This window comes from Daktulosphaira vitifoliae, unplaced genomic scaffold, assembly GCF_025091365.1.
Source record: "Daktulosphaira vitifoliae isolate Bord-2020 unplaced genomic scaffold, ASM2509136v1 Scaffold_1, whole genome shotgun sequence".
Lineage (NCBI taxonomy): Eukaryota > Metazoa > Arthropoda > Insecta > Hemiptera > Phylloxeridae > Daktulosphaira > Daktulosphaira vitifoliae.
The window spans coordinates 69,403,535-69,419,616 of NW_026099572.1; the positions used below are offsets into that span (position 1 = coordinate 69,403,535).

The following is a 16,082-nucleotide window of genomic DNA, read 5'->3' on the forward strand; positions in this document are numbered from 1 at the left end:
TCATATCAAAATGACCTAGCACATACCTACCTCACAATATAGTGATTTATTAGCAATAAGTTAATACTAATATTTTAATCAATATGTATTTATTATTAAAATATAATAATGCAAATATAAATAAATATATTCGTATAATAACGAATATAATAATCGTATAACGTAACGAATATAATAATCGTATAACGTGACGAATATAATATAAATAAAATATTTTGCATTAAAAATTTCATTATAATAAATCTAAGTAATTACTAAAAGCTAGGGTCTATAAATATATTAAAGTTTAAATTGAACTACTATTAAAAGTAAAAAGTTATTTTTTTATATTAAACCATCCAAATGTCATCGTGAAGTGGAATTTCGTCGTTGACATTTGTCCCTTTATTACCTTTGAAACATCTTAAGATATGTTCAATAGGTCTCCCGTTAAACATATATCGTCTTTTTATTGCATACAACATCAAAACAATACCACACAATAAACCAACCAGAACTACTACGATAATCAAACTGATAGCGTAAAATAACCATTTATCCGAGTCCTGTATCTCAAAATTTTGCTGTGAAGATATTGGTGACACTAATAACGTTGGTCCCCTTAATATCTTGATTGAATATGATAAAAAGTAGTCAAATACAACATCGTTTGAGCTGACGAAGGCTGACTCAATAATTACAATGACTCGTTGAATGACGATTCACCTTGTTTTGAGTAATTTAAAAGTTCTATTATTGAACTTTTAATTGTAATAATACAACTCTAATTATTTCTAGTGAAAATTTCAAACAATTGTTATTTATAATGAATTCAACCAAACAACGTCACAAGAAAAAACCTTACAAAAATAAAAAATATAAAAATTCAAAGAGTAATACTTCTAACCAAAGAATCGATCGAACAAGCAAAGTAAAATATCATTTGAAATCAACTAAATAATCAATGATAGAACATTAAAATGTTTCAAAACAAGGTGACTCTCTAAAAAGTGAGTTATTACGGTTGTAGAATCATTTGAACTGGCCTTCATCAACTTCAATGATGATGTCGTATTTGACATGTATAATATCTCCGACCAAAAAATTATGAGGACCATAGGTAAAATATCATTTAAAGTTGTTATAGAAAAGAGCACAGTGGCCGTACCGTTTTTTTAATCGTCTGATACATCATAGTAGATGCCTTCATCATATTCCTCTTCTTGGAATTGTTCTTTTTATTCCTCTTTTTAGACTTCTTATTTTTCTTCTTAATCTTGCGTTGTTTCTTCAAATTGTGTTTCAATGAATTTTTCTTAGACGTAGTCGAATCAGAAATTAGAGATGTACTTGTTGTAAGATTGCTGATCATTGTTGTCTTTATACCTTTCGGTAAAGACGAACTTAGCTTAAATTCAGTTAGTCCAATGGAATAATTTACAACACTCGAAACTGGCACCACAACAGTTGTCCATGTGGTTACAAAGGTATAATTCTGCAAATTTGGGTCAAATAACATGGAAGCTAAAATAGGAAATAGATTTCCAAATAGATTGGCCATATTTATGTTCAATACACGTAAACTGAAATGATAAATTCAATTTGAATATTACAAATGATATTAGTTCTGCTTGTTTACTTTGATTGATGATCGCTAAGATACATAAAAATAACAAAACATTGATAGAGCTTACAAATATCATAGAATTAATTAATTAGTAAATCTGTACACCAGTGGAAAACTATACCAAGTTATATATATTTTCTAAATCGGGTAATATTATATTCGAAATGCTTATTCAATGAGCATTCGAATATTGTCTCGATTGTGATCTAGGATTGTTTATCTCTAAAAAAATTTAATTTAATTTAATGTGTGTTGCGTTCGAGGCAGCTAGACCGATGGGTCTATTGGCCCATATATATGACACTATATGGGTCGATTGGATTGGATTTATCCAATAAGTAAACGAAAGTAGACAATAATTAAATAACAAATAATCATATATATTAGAAATTCCTCAGAGAGTATCTTAAATTTAAGGAGTAACGGGGGGGCTCTTAAATACTAGTGGCCGGCGAAGTGGCATAAAACATATAGTTAATCTCAATTAAAGCAAACAATAAATAACATTAAAAATAATATAAAACTCAGCTGTATAGATGACATTGTTGATGTTGATGAGTGGACTGTATGAGATCTTATGATAATGGTGTCGAACATCTGAGCATGAAGAGTCAGAGTGTAAATCCAGGCAAGTAATGGCAGATGACAACAGAATACGGCAATGATAATGTTTAGTGATGGTCAGGGTCCAATCACTAGTGGCGTGCAAGGGCACGTAAATTTTGAGCACAAGGGTGCAATAAACAAATAATAAGAAAACTATGGCGTACAAGTAATTTACTATTCAAGCGAAGGCGCTTGCAACAGAAAAAAAAAAGTGACACGTAAAACAATCGACTGACTGACTTATGTCAATGAACTGTACATGGATGAAAACCGACACGGATGTCATCGATTTGCTGTGATGGTTGGGCAAGGGGGTGATTAAAGCAAGATGCTGGTGATCAGCTGTCCCACGAAATAATATAATCAATGATCTTTATAACAACTGGTCAATTAGATCCTTCTAAAGGCGTTCTGTACCATACAATGTGTAATAATTGTTTCTGTAACATTTATTGTGTGTTAGTTTTTAGTAATTAATCTAGTATAAAAAATCGAAAATCTTGTAAAATGTTGAATACATTTTATTTTATATCAAAATATCTACAAATTTTATGAATTTATTAAAAAATATTGTTATAAAAACAATATTGAGACATTTTACTAATGATTAAAGAACAATAAAATATTAAAGTTAAATATAATAATATAATAGTTTTGTGATGAATTTCGCTAAAAGCTATTAAATATTTTTACAGATTATATTTGAAGACTGAATTTTATCGTGTTTGATTTAAAGTGATAAAAGAATTTATTTAAAAATTTAGTGATTTATAAATCTTTGTAGTAAAATCTATAGTAGGCATTTAATTTTTTACAGTTTTTGTTGTTCTTCATCTAACTTAGTTTAACCGAAGTTAAAACAACGGTAACGCAATGGGGTCATTGTACGTGAGAACGTGGCATAGTTGGAACAAATATATATGATATTTGATAGTGATTCTTTAATATAAGAAACGTTTCAATGCAAATCTGTAAATTGGATTATTCTAAAAGCAATGTTATCTCCTATTTCCTTAATTGTATCTTGATCGGCAGCTCTTTGTATTATAATTATAATTTATGAATAAATAGTTATTATAGTAATTAAATTTAGTATGAAATTGATAATTGTTATTTAATATTTTAATTTTTACGGAGAAATAGAAAAAAAATTAAAAGTAATTATATATTTTGTTACCTTCTAGGCAAACGTGTAAAAAAATTGAAGGATTTAACGCGACACTGGAGTGTGCACCAGTGTCAATTGATGTTGCTAAGATTTAATTGAGATTTAATTTAGCACCTTTGGAGAAGATTGGTGAAGCGGAAGAAAGTAACTTCGTACTTGCTTGGAATATTTCGTAAATATCTTCATAATAGTTGACATCACACTGAAAATAGTGTATTAAAAGTTACACACGGAGTCCCTCGCCACAATGATAGGATCCTTGATACCCATTTAAGTTATATGAATTCAATTTTAATAAGATAAAAATGAAACAAAATTTAAATTTCTTTCCTATACTCAAAAATGTTTTTTAAAAAAAGTTATTATGCCCGGGGTGATTCGAACATCACATCCCTATCGAGAAAAATTGAAGTATTACTGACTCAGCAATCGTACATTTATTACATTTATTAGTAGATGAAAAGGGAAAATTATACTAGTTCAAAATTTAAAAATCGTATTTTTTGACTTAATAGAGACAATCAATTTAAAATAAGTTTAACTTAATACATCTTGTTAAATATAAGTATATTAAGCTTCATGATTATAGTAACCATTTATTCAGTATCAGCCCATAAAATATTGTATTTATCCTTTTTATAAATAGCTTTAATGATTGTTCATACTATGTGCCTAAATATTATCAATTGTCTATCCCATAATAAATATCACACTAGGATTTGAAAAAATTATGATTAACTAAAAAAATTTAAAAAATTTTTAAATTTAAATACTAATAAAACAATACACTTATACAAATTAAATATTATAAGCTGGGAGGCTTTAAAAATGTGTTAATTACATGAAAAATTTTATTTAAATAGTTATAGTCATAATTTAAATATTGAATCTAAAATATTAAATACTTTTAGCAAAAAATATGTCTTGCCAATCAAATTAAATATAAATTATTATCAATTAACTTATAACTAACTGACTCGTTATCATTTATAACTAAATTTATATGTACATGGTTAACTACAATTTATTTAAATTAAGAGATTTCATACAAGGAGCACTTATTAAAAAGTTCTAATTGAAATAGAAAATTTTATTAAACTTACTAAAATATTAAAAACCGAAAAAAAATATATATTTTGTATCGCTATTTAGGGGTTTAGCCTAAATGCCCGTCGACAGTATTCTAAGGGACCAACGGGGGATAGCTGGCTAGGCTATATCTACCTTAGGTACTGAAGTTTCCTATTTAATTTATATTCCCTTAGAGGAACTACCAAGGGTCGCACTACAATATATATATATAACACTTTAGTTTAACAACGATATAAATAAATATTTATTAAGCAATTGAAATATTAAATAGATAATACAACTTGCTGGACACCTAGAGATGATTAATCCAACAGGGAGCTGACGGCGATACACACACACATTATAATATACGGAGTAGCGAAGTTAAGTTAATTATCAGACAAAGTAGTGATCACGAAGATGGTAAAAGGTCAACTGTCGATAGGGATGTCTTATTATGGCACATTGGCCGTGAATTGCAAAAAGTGTTTATGTGTGCAGTCCGCCCTCCTGTTAGTATTGTTGTATGTCACTGTGTTAATTATATATATATATGTCTATTAAACGGTACAATGATGTTATGGGAGATGCTACGTAGGAAAATAAAAAAAATTTGGAGGGACATTAGTGTCGTAATAAGAACCTCTGGTTCTTTGATGTCCACACTCCTTAATTCACAAGCTTTTGAGCGTTGGAGGAGCTTCTTTCGTGTGGGCTCTCAATAGTCGGCTACCAAGTGGTTTCTATGAAAAGCCCGGCCCTGTCGTCAACTTCTTGAATAGTCTCGGGGCCCCAAAGAGTATTCTCCGTGTTCTCGAGGTCTGTTCAGAACACTAATGCTTTTTAAAAAAAAAATTAATAATTAAAAGGGGATATTGGGGTACCGAATACAATAATAAACAATGCATGCACAATGAACGATAAATGTTTATGAATTAAAAAATAATTTAATGCTATTTATGACAATAAAAAAAATAAATTAAGTTAACCTAATGTATGTAGCCAAAACGTTGTCAAAAACTTGCATACATTTACAATAGGTGTCTTAAATTAAGTTAAGCATGCTCGATAATAGAACTAATTGTATACAATAAAATAAATGCGAAACACAGTGACCATCTCATAAAATCAGTGTCCATTTATTATATAGGAAAAAAGAAATATACACAATAGGGTATTTTGAATTAGGCTGACTTGCGCCTTAGTTGCGGGAAGATTATTTTATATAAATTATACTATAATAAGGGTAGCCGTAATAACGGCTGTTTAAAGACCACGGTTTTTGCTGCTGTAACAACTTAGTTAACTTGTATACAGGGTGTTCAGTAAGTCAGGAAACGGGTTTCTATTGTTCTCATTATTTGTAACAATGAGAACAATACTTACTGAACACCCTGTATATTAAACGTGCATGTCGAATTGATTTTATAAAGAAATAATTTATTTAAAAATATTAACTGGCTCGCTCTATTAGTATCAATTGTAATTATATAAGTAATGGCTATTCAATAAGGTCATAATATGTTATACAAAGGGATTTATTGTTATAAACACACGAAAAGAGTCCGTCATTCAAATTTGTCACGTAAGATTATAGCTAGGGATGTGGCGACCGTTGACTGTATAATGTTGTTCATTTTATGTTTGACCTATTTGGACTGAAGATGCCTGTAATGTTATATTGGAAATCATGTTTGGTAAGTACCACAATAAAATAATTTTTTTAAATTTAATAATAATAACCAAGGGTTTTATTTGCCACAAATATTCTTTCAAACCCAATTTTATAAAATTCGACACTATTTATTTTTCAAAATAAATTATTTAGAAGTAAATTTTCTTAAACCTTGTGTATCGTGCATTTTATATCACCTTATAGTATCGAATAAAAGTAATTTCATAATATATAATAAATAAAGGGAAGTCGGGCTAAGCCGATCGAAATAATAAATGTTATGTTATAACATTGTTTGTTAATTAGAATAAAATTATGCCATTATAAAAATATGTCGATCTAGTCGAACGGAATAATAATAATAAGCCATAAGTATCAAAGAAAATAGTTAATTAAAATTAACATTATAAGTAAGCCATAATTTTCAAATAAAATAATTCAAATATGCCATAACGTAATTTATCGGACTGGCCGAAAATAATTATAAAATATATATATGCCACAAATTAAATTAATCAACGGACTTGCCGAGAATAATAATGAAATATATGCCAAAATCAAATTATCAGATTTACCGAAAATAATAGTAATATAAATATGCCACAAAATCGGTTATACCGAATAAAATAATATATAATAATGTTCCAATGAACTAAGTCGGACTTTGCCGAATTTAAGTAAAAAATATGCCACAAAATAATAAATCAATCGGACTTGCCGTATATAAATAANTGGACTTGCCGAATATAATAAATATATAATATATAAACAGACAATGCTGTAATGTGGCTGGGGCCCCAAAATAATAATATAACAATACTATATATTTCAATAGCAATAGTAATAAGGACTTAATTTTCTAGCTAGAAATTACTCATCCAATGGTCGTCACCAAAGGGCGGATAGAACATAAATATGCACGAATCGTGATAATTTGATGTCTCGGTGATCAAGTCGCTACATACGAAATTATACGAAGATGTTGAAGTCGTGGTTTGGATGTTCTATTAAAAGGGACTGTGGCTCAAAATAAAATGACAAAAGTCATGGTAATGGTCGTGACATTGACCGTGGCTGTGGCGTGGCAGTGGCGTTAGTGATGACTGGCTATGAATGGCTATGAAAAATGGCGAGATGGCAAAATGGCAATTAGGTGAATGCAACGTATACACTATAGAGGTTAATAATTGACCTAGTTATTCGATTACTTGATTATCTGACTCAAGGATAAACAAGGGAAATTAGGTTTTAAAATATTGAACTAAATAGTTATTAGGAGTAAGTCTACAATAATCGAATTTTATTCAAAATAATTGAAAACTACATATATTATAAAATATATATTTTATAAAACTATATTTTACAGGGAGAATGATCGAGATGTAGATCGTAATTCAAAGTAGAGAGGTCCTGTGACAGCGAAGAAGTCTTCGATAGAATTATTGATTAAGATGACCCGTCGAATGAACCTCGAAGAATGACTTCATTTGAATGAATAATTAATAGATTTTAATTTAAGTAGTTTAAGCAATTTTTAGGATATAAGATTATATATAAGTAATTTAGTATATAAGAGTAACACGATTGTTCATACTAATCCTTGTATCCGACAGGGGGTAATTTTAAAATTGAAGAGTGTCTAGATTTTTTAAATGTAACCTAGGGAATTAATCAGATTTATTGAATATTCTCTACAGTCGCCACTGGGGTAAAGTATTATTGTCAATAGCAATAACAAAAAATTTTTTCTAGAGTCATAATAATTATCAAGTGGTAGGTAAGCGTATTTAATATAAATAGTGTACTTTAATATAGAATTTTACCCTTAAACCATCTTGGATTAAATAAATTCAAACATAATAGAACAAAAATAAATTATAATCAAATTTTTAAGAATTTTTAAGAGTTGAAACAGTACAATATAATGATATTCGTTGGGTCTTAAGAAGCGAAGAACACCGTTGTCGCAATAAGATCAATTTTTCGGGTGCGTTATTACGCTGACCTTGCCTATAATTTATGTCAGCAAAAATAAAAAAAGTAATAATATCAACAATGATTATTATCATTGTTCGTATCAAAACGTGAACAGGCGACTCGATCAGAATATTGTTTTTTGGCAGATTTATTAAATAACTATATGGACCTATTTTCTTTAAAATAACATAAGGGCCTTCATACCTATCTGATAATTTATTACCCTTTACCGGAACTTTGACTAAGACTTTGTCTCCCGTTTTAAATGATTGAAAATTATTCGATGATAATAGTTTTTGTTTAGTCTGTTCGGATTGTTTCTCTAATAATTGGGGTAATGTTTTTCTAATATGTTTGATTTTATTAATTTCATCGATAACATTCCCGTCAGAAGGGGGAATTAGTGCAATATCAAACATGCTTTTAGGATTATAGCCATGAACTAAATAAAATAGCGTATAATTTGAAACCGAATGTATTGATGTATTATAGGCATACACAATGTATGGTAAATAATCTACCCACTTATTGTTATCCTGAACGTAATGTGATATCATATCTATAATTGTTTGATTTTGCCTCTCCACCTGACTTTGTGAAGTAGGCTTATACGGAATTCCGAATTTTTTGTCTACCCCAAAAGCGTCCATTAGGTCCAAAACTGTCTTTGACGTAAAATGAGTTCCATTATCTGACCTAATTATCCTAGCTGGACCAAATCTTAAGAATAAGTCTAAAAGAAATTTGTTGGTACTACGCGCATTGGCATTTGTAAATGGTTGAGCTACGCAAAATTTTGATAAACGATCAGTAGCTACTAAAATATACTTATAAGATCTTGACTTTGGAAAGGGACCAATATAGTCAATAATTATTTCACTCATAACCTCACACTTGTCTAAATCGTATCTCCCTACTTTCGGTGGCTTACTTTGTTTATATGGTTTCCTCTTTTGACACATTTCACAGGACAGAACATATGCCTTTATATCTTTTCTCATTTTTGGCCAATAATATTTACTCCTAATTTTGTTTAGTGTTTTTGAAAAACTGATATGCCCGCTTAATAAACTATCATGATTATCAATTATTACCTGTTTAATAAATTTTGAAGGTAAAGCAAGTGCGTATACAGGGATTTGTCTAATTTTCGTTTTGTAATACAATATATCATTATCTTTTATTTCATAATTGTCGGCCTTATTTAAATAAAACGAATTTGATGAGATAGGGTTTTTAATAGCTCCTATAATGTTATGCAAGTACGCATCGTTTGCTTGTTCTACAGCAATATTAATAGGTTGAACAAGATTTATTTTAAAAATATCATTTTTAATATTCGAATTTAAAATATTAATTAGTTCACTTGAACTGGGATAACGCGATAGATGATACGCGGCCCTATTAAAAATATCTTTTTTATATTTTACTTCAAAATCATAGCCCATTAATTTCGTTCGTATCCTGTTTACAACGTTAGATTCAGTTTTTATGTTCATAAAACTTGTCAAGTTTTTATGATCAGTCCAAACCTCAATCTTCCTACCGTGAACATATTGCCTNCAATTTTCCTACCGTGAACATATTGCCTATAGTGGGTAAAGGCGAAATGAATAGCTAAAACCTCGAGTTCCATTGCGGAATAATTGGACTCGGCGGGCGTTAACTTTTTAGACGCGTAAGAAATTGGATGAATTTCGTTGTTATCGTCACGTAGTTGAAGTATAATACCTAGACCTAATTTACTAGCATCTACTACTAGTATAGTTTCCAAATTTACGTTAAAATGTGCGAGGAGTGAAGGTGTCGTAAGTTTAGATTTTAGCTCTTTAAATGCTGTTTCATGTTCAGCTAACCATTTAATTTTTTCATTTTTTGTTTTAAATTTACCCTTAGTCAGATCTGTAAGAGGTTTTGCCAGTTTACTAAAGTTAGGAATAAATTTTCTGAAATAATTGGCAAGTCCTAAAAAACTACGAAGTTGTTTAATAGTGTTAGGGGAAGGGAATTTTTTTACCGATTCAATGCCCTCATCGGTTGGCCTAATGCCTTTCGAATTTATGATATTACCGAGTACTTGTATTTCCTCGTATCCGAATTTACATTTTGATGGCTTCAATTTTAGATTATACTGTCTAAATCTTTGTAATGTTATGTCTAATGAATATAAATATTGATCGAAAGATTTTCCAAAAACTGTGCAATCATCTAAGTAGCAAATATTATTTTTATAAGTAAGACCTCCCATAATTTTGCATATAGCCGCCTGATATATTGCTGGAGCATTATTAAGTCCCATTGGAAGTCTTTTGAATTGAAAATGTCCCGTATCAGTAGAAAAAGCTGTATATTGTAGAGAATTTTTAGATAGTTTGATTTGATAAAAACCACTGGACGCGTCTAATAATGAAAAATAGCGGTTACCAGCAAGCAGTCATATATATTTTGAATTATCGACATGGGAAAACTTTCTTTTAATAAAATCGAATTTAATTTTCTATAATCTAAAACCATGCAATACTTCTTAAGGGTGGCCCCTTTTTTGTCACCCTGTGGGAGGTTTTTACCTACTAAAAATACCGGATTACTATATGGACTATTTGACGGTTCTATTATGCCGGCCTTTAATAACTCGTTAGTTTGTTTTTCNAATGCCGGCCTTTAATAATTCGTTAGTTTATTTTTCTACCTCGGCCCGTTCTTTAATGCTTAACTCGAAATTCGGTAAATTTATTATTTGATCCCGATTTAATTTTAATTTAATATCAGGTAATTTTACCTCGCCCAAATCGAATTTAGTCTTTGAAAAAATTTCATTATAATTATTCAGCAACGTTTCAAGATTTTGTTTTTTATCGTGAGATAAAGACGGGTTAATGTCGAATTCGACCTTTTGTGAAATATCTGCTAGAGAAGATATTGTTTCTTTTTCCGCGAAACTTGTTTCGTTAACCTGAGATTCAAAGTGTACGTCTGGTGTTGACGCATCGCTTTGTTTGGAGTGTTCGGTAAAATCATAATTTTTTTGTCTGGAGTTCAGAATTTTACGCCTGTTGGCGACTGAAATATTGTCATTAATATGCACAATTGTTTTAATATTAAAATTAACACTAGAATATTTTACGTATTCTAATGGAGACCAATGACAGTGGGAAAATAAAACAAACACGTTATCTCGATCGAATTCTGTGAATGCGATAACATTTACGTCCGAACAATTGTTATCTTGGGAAAGTACAATTAAATTTTTATTGCAATATGACGTTACGGCTGCTAGATCTTCTGCCTCAAGCCAGACAGGCTGACTTGCAAAATTTACGCCTAGTAATACTTGAATATCATGAAAATTAACATTAATATTTTTATTTTTCAACACCTCTACTAATGTATTTACGCCGCAAAAGCCGTCTCGTGGGATATTTTTTGAAACCTGCATACGCGCCGCTGTGGACTCAATGGAAACATTGGTAGAATCTTTGTGTGAAAGAATATGANACATTGGTTGAATCTTTGTGTGAAAGAATATGATTTGCGACATTGCTAGAACTGAATTTTTCGAAGAGTACGGTCACCCTGTGTGGTCCGTCAAATAAAATAATTTTCGAATCATAAATATCAATATTAGTCTTATATTTGTGTAGAAAACTATTACCTAAAAGATTATATCCATTTAAGTTTTTAACGACCGCGCATTCAATAATAAAACTATGCTCACAGAAATTTACTTCAATTGAAGTTCTTCTGCCTCTTTATTTTCAAACACTGTCTGTGCCTGGCCTTTAAGGGAAAGTGGTAACATAACGAGTTTCATATTATCATCCCAACCGTTAGCTTTCGCAACTCGTTCAAAATTTGAAAAAAATCTAATAATATCCTCCGATAATTTACTCGAGAACTGTTGTAGTAAAATTGAGCTAGCCATAGTAGTTATTAATTTAACTGGTTTATTTTCTAAAAGTTTTGTTTGCGCAAAAATAGGTTTAGGTTCTACGGCGACCTCGCGTGAAATTTCTGATGGTTTAGCTAAAGAAAATTCGACAACGGTTTTGTCGAGATCGGTAGGGGTGTTCTATTCACTTGAAGAAGCGCTTTTTGTGCTTAGTGGGATCGGCAGAGTACTTGGAATTTTATCAAGTTTTTCTGCCTCGGAGTCCGAATCAGATTCGTATTTTTCTGAGAGGGGTGGTTGTTTGAAAACAGAACGTAATTAATTTATCAAATCTTTAGTGTGACTATTAATCGGCTGTTTTGTGTTTAAAAAAGTCAAAATATTAAGTAATTCCCCTTTTGTACAATAGCAAAAATAATACCCTTTCGTATTTTTTTTTAAAATTTCAATTTTTTCTAAAAGAGAAATTTGCTGGAACTGTATCGGTAATATAGCCGTTTACTTTCTCGTTTATAAACTTCGAATATAGTGCTTTCGTAAATTAGAGTTGCTCCTACCGGAAATTTTATAAAAGCGGTATGGTCAAAAGCCTTAGAAACAGAAATACCCCTTTTCTTTCCAAATGAACTAATAACCTGATCTGGTGTTAGTTCCAAAATATTACTATCAAAACCTAATAGATTCCAAACTCTTTCGGTAATTCTACAAGTTTGATTATTAAAGGTGCGTTTTAAATAATAACTATAGAGAGGCATATAAACGTATATAAAAGATTATGTAACTCAAAGACTTAATTTATAGTTATACCTAACTATACAATTGTTACTATTATAAAAAAGTGAGCCAATAATAAATAAAAAATATCTAATTTATAAATTAACCGTGAAAAGCGGTATATAAAAATTGTAGTACACTTAGGGGGGATTCCTTACTGAAAGTTTAAAATAAAACAGAGAGATCGGCGCCTCCACCAATTGTTACGTCGCTATTTAGGGGTTTAGCCTAAATGCCGGTCGACAGTATTCTAAGGGACCAACAGGGGATAGCTGGCTAGGCTATATCTACCTTAGGTACTGAAGTTTCCTATTTAATTTATATTTCCTTAGAGGAACTACCAAGGGTCGCACTACAATATATATATATATAACACTTTAGGTTAACAACGATATAAATAAATATTTATTAAGCAATTGAAATATTAAATAGATAATACAACCTGCTGGACACCTAGAGGTGATTAATCCGACGGCGACACACACACACACTATAATATACGGAGTAGCGAAGTTAAGTTAATTATCAGACAAAGTAGTGATCGCGAAGATGGTAAATGGTCAACTGTCGATAGGGATATCGTATATATATTTTTTTTTTGTATGTCTGTTGCCACTTTTTCTAAGCTCTCACTGGACCGATTTTGATGAACAATGTGTCAAAAGATCACAAATCCATTACCCTTAAAAATTGAAAAACTTATTTTACTTTTAAAATTGTAATTCTAAAATTTTACACATTTAATTAAAGAAATGTATTTTAAAATACATTGACCCAATTTGAGGTGAAAGAGATGTATCATATGTTTCAATTAGCAATATCAATTGGTTTATTTTCTTCTCAAATGATTTTTAATAAGAGGAATTATATGATTTTTATATTATAATTTTTTGAATTTAAGAAGAAATAATGACATTAAAATTTGTCCTATAAATAATCTCTATATCTAAAATACGTTTATAAATCATACGTCATTAGATAAATCAAGTAAAATTTCACCATACTTCCCTAATAAGATATTTTTTTTCGGTAATGTTTTTATAACTTTTATTATAACATATAATTTTATATTAATGTTCTAAAAATATTGTTTTAACATAATTTTCTAAAATTGCTATCTCAGCTATGACACTACTACTTTTTTGGTAGACTATTATGAGTTTGAGCGATATGGGCAACATTATAGATATATTAACAGTATATATTATATTATATTCTTATACCAAAAATATTTTATTGCATTTTTTGACTATATTATTATAAAAGTATTTGTACTTATCATTAATACACGAGATTACTGTTATTTCAGGATTAATTAATAAACGAGTAAATATGAATGATGATCATGAATAAACTATGAATAAAATGAAGACAGCAAGTTATTCAGTATTATTTTATATCTTTTGTATTTTAATTACTAAATGTACGTAAATTAATTACTTATATTTTGTTTAATCATTTTAATAAGTAATTATTATTTTTTTTTTTTTTCAAATTTGAAAATAACCATTTTTCAGCTCGTTTCTTACGAAAATTTTAGCATGTTTATTCAAGTTAAAAGCATTTTAAAACATAAAGTGGGTATAGAATGCAGGTGGAGTATACGTACACAAGTACAAACAGTACCCACCAGCGCCACTTATTAATTTAATGTGTTATTATTATTATAACTCAATGACTATTCATCCTAAAATTGTTATTAATCCATTATAAAGTTTACTAAGAAAATGGATAAATAATGATTATTTCAAAATTTTGAAAAATTAAAAAATGTTTATTTATATTGTTCGATCCATAGTTTGTTTTTTTTTATTTTGAATGTAGTATAGTGATAAGCGCGTTTATCCGGTGCGTACCGGTTTTTTCGTCTTTGTAATATATAGTCGAACGATGTCTCGTCAACGGAAAGGACGGCACGACGTGCACGCCAATAAGTGTATACAAAATAAAGTAATATAAACTAAGTTAAAGGTTTAAGTTTATATCGATTCTTATTAATTAGATAATTAAACGTAATTTCGAACGTTTTATACAGTCCACTTCTGAAAAAGTAACATNGAATAGAGTTAAGAACTAGCTATTTTAAGATTTAAAAAATAATAAAAAACAAACATTTTTTATACATATTTTTTCTTAATAGTAATAAATAATTATAATATATATATATGATTTTAACTTAATCTAAGAATGCAAAAATTGTTTAAAAAAAAATACATCGAAATTTTAATTGTATCAAAAGTTGTAGAGCTGTCAGTTAAATCTGACATAAATGTAGAGTGTTTAAAAAGTAAGGAAACATGCCAATTATTATGCACAATGAGAGCAATAGAAATCTTTTTTCTGACTTATTAAACACTCTATATATATAATAACTTTTTGGACCTAAAGCTAAAAATTTTTGTTTAGAACAAGTTTAGGTATTCAAATTTATAAATTTATTTTCAGGTAAAGTTACCTGTCAAGAAAACCTAAATTCTAAAAAAATCGAAATACGTACAGCGGCTTCTCGATCAATATCCCCTAAATCAACCCAGCAACAAATAAATACTAATTCTATTACAAATGACTTACCAATAAAACCAATAAATCAATTTGACACAATAACTGAATTATACAACTCAACATCATGTATTGAACCGCCATTTTCTTGTCCTCATCCCAGAATTCAATTTTTCTTGTACACTAGGTAAATATATACACTGTTTAAGTCTTATTAAAATTAATGTACTATAGTTATTATTAATAATCAAAAAACAATGGTGTTTAATTAAGTTTATTATGAATAAATAATAAAATGAATCATTACAAAAACAATTTTATAATCTCTTACAGACTGACACAAAATAAACCCGTCCTATTAGATGTAACTATACAGGAGTCTTTGTATTCATCTCACTTTAATCCTAAACATCCAGTGAAGATTATAATTCATGGTTATCACGGTGGCAGAAATTTGTCCCCAAGTACTGATCTTCGAAATGGTATGTTACTTAATTTTTAGATTTATATAAACCATACATGTATATTAATTAATTTGTAATTATTTACTGTAGCATATTTCACTAGAGGCAAATACANCATGTATATTAATTAATTTGTAATTATTTACTGTAGCATATTTCACTAGAGGCAAATACAGTATCATAATCGTTGATTATTCGAAATTGACTCAAACTCCATGTTTAAGTCAATTAGAATGGGCTCCACAATTCTGTGCTATGTGTATTGCCCAATAGGTAAACTATTTGGCTGCTCATCCTCGTGGAGTTCAGCCGGACAAATTGCACTTCATGGGGTAATCTTCAAAATGTTAATT

General features: G+C 29.4%; 1 pseudogene; it reads left to right on the top strand.

Annotated features, from left to right (window-relative positions):
• The window catches only part of LOC126905847 (pancreatic lipase-related protein 2-like), a 45,576-nt pseudogene that overhangs the window by 6,909 nt on the left and 22,585 nt on the right, over positions 1-16,082 (top strand).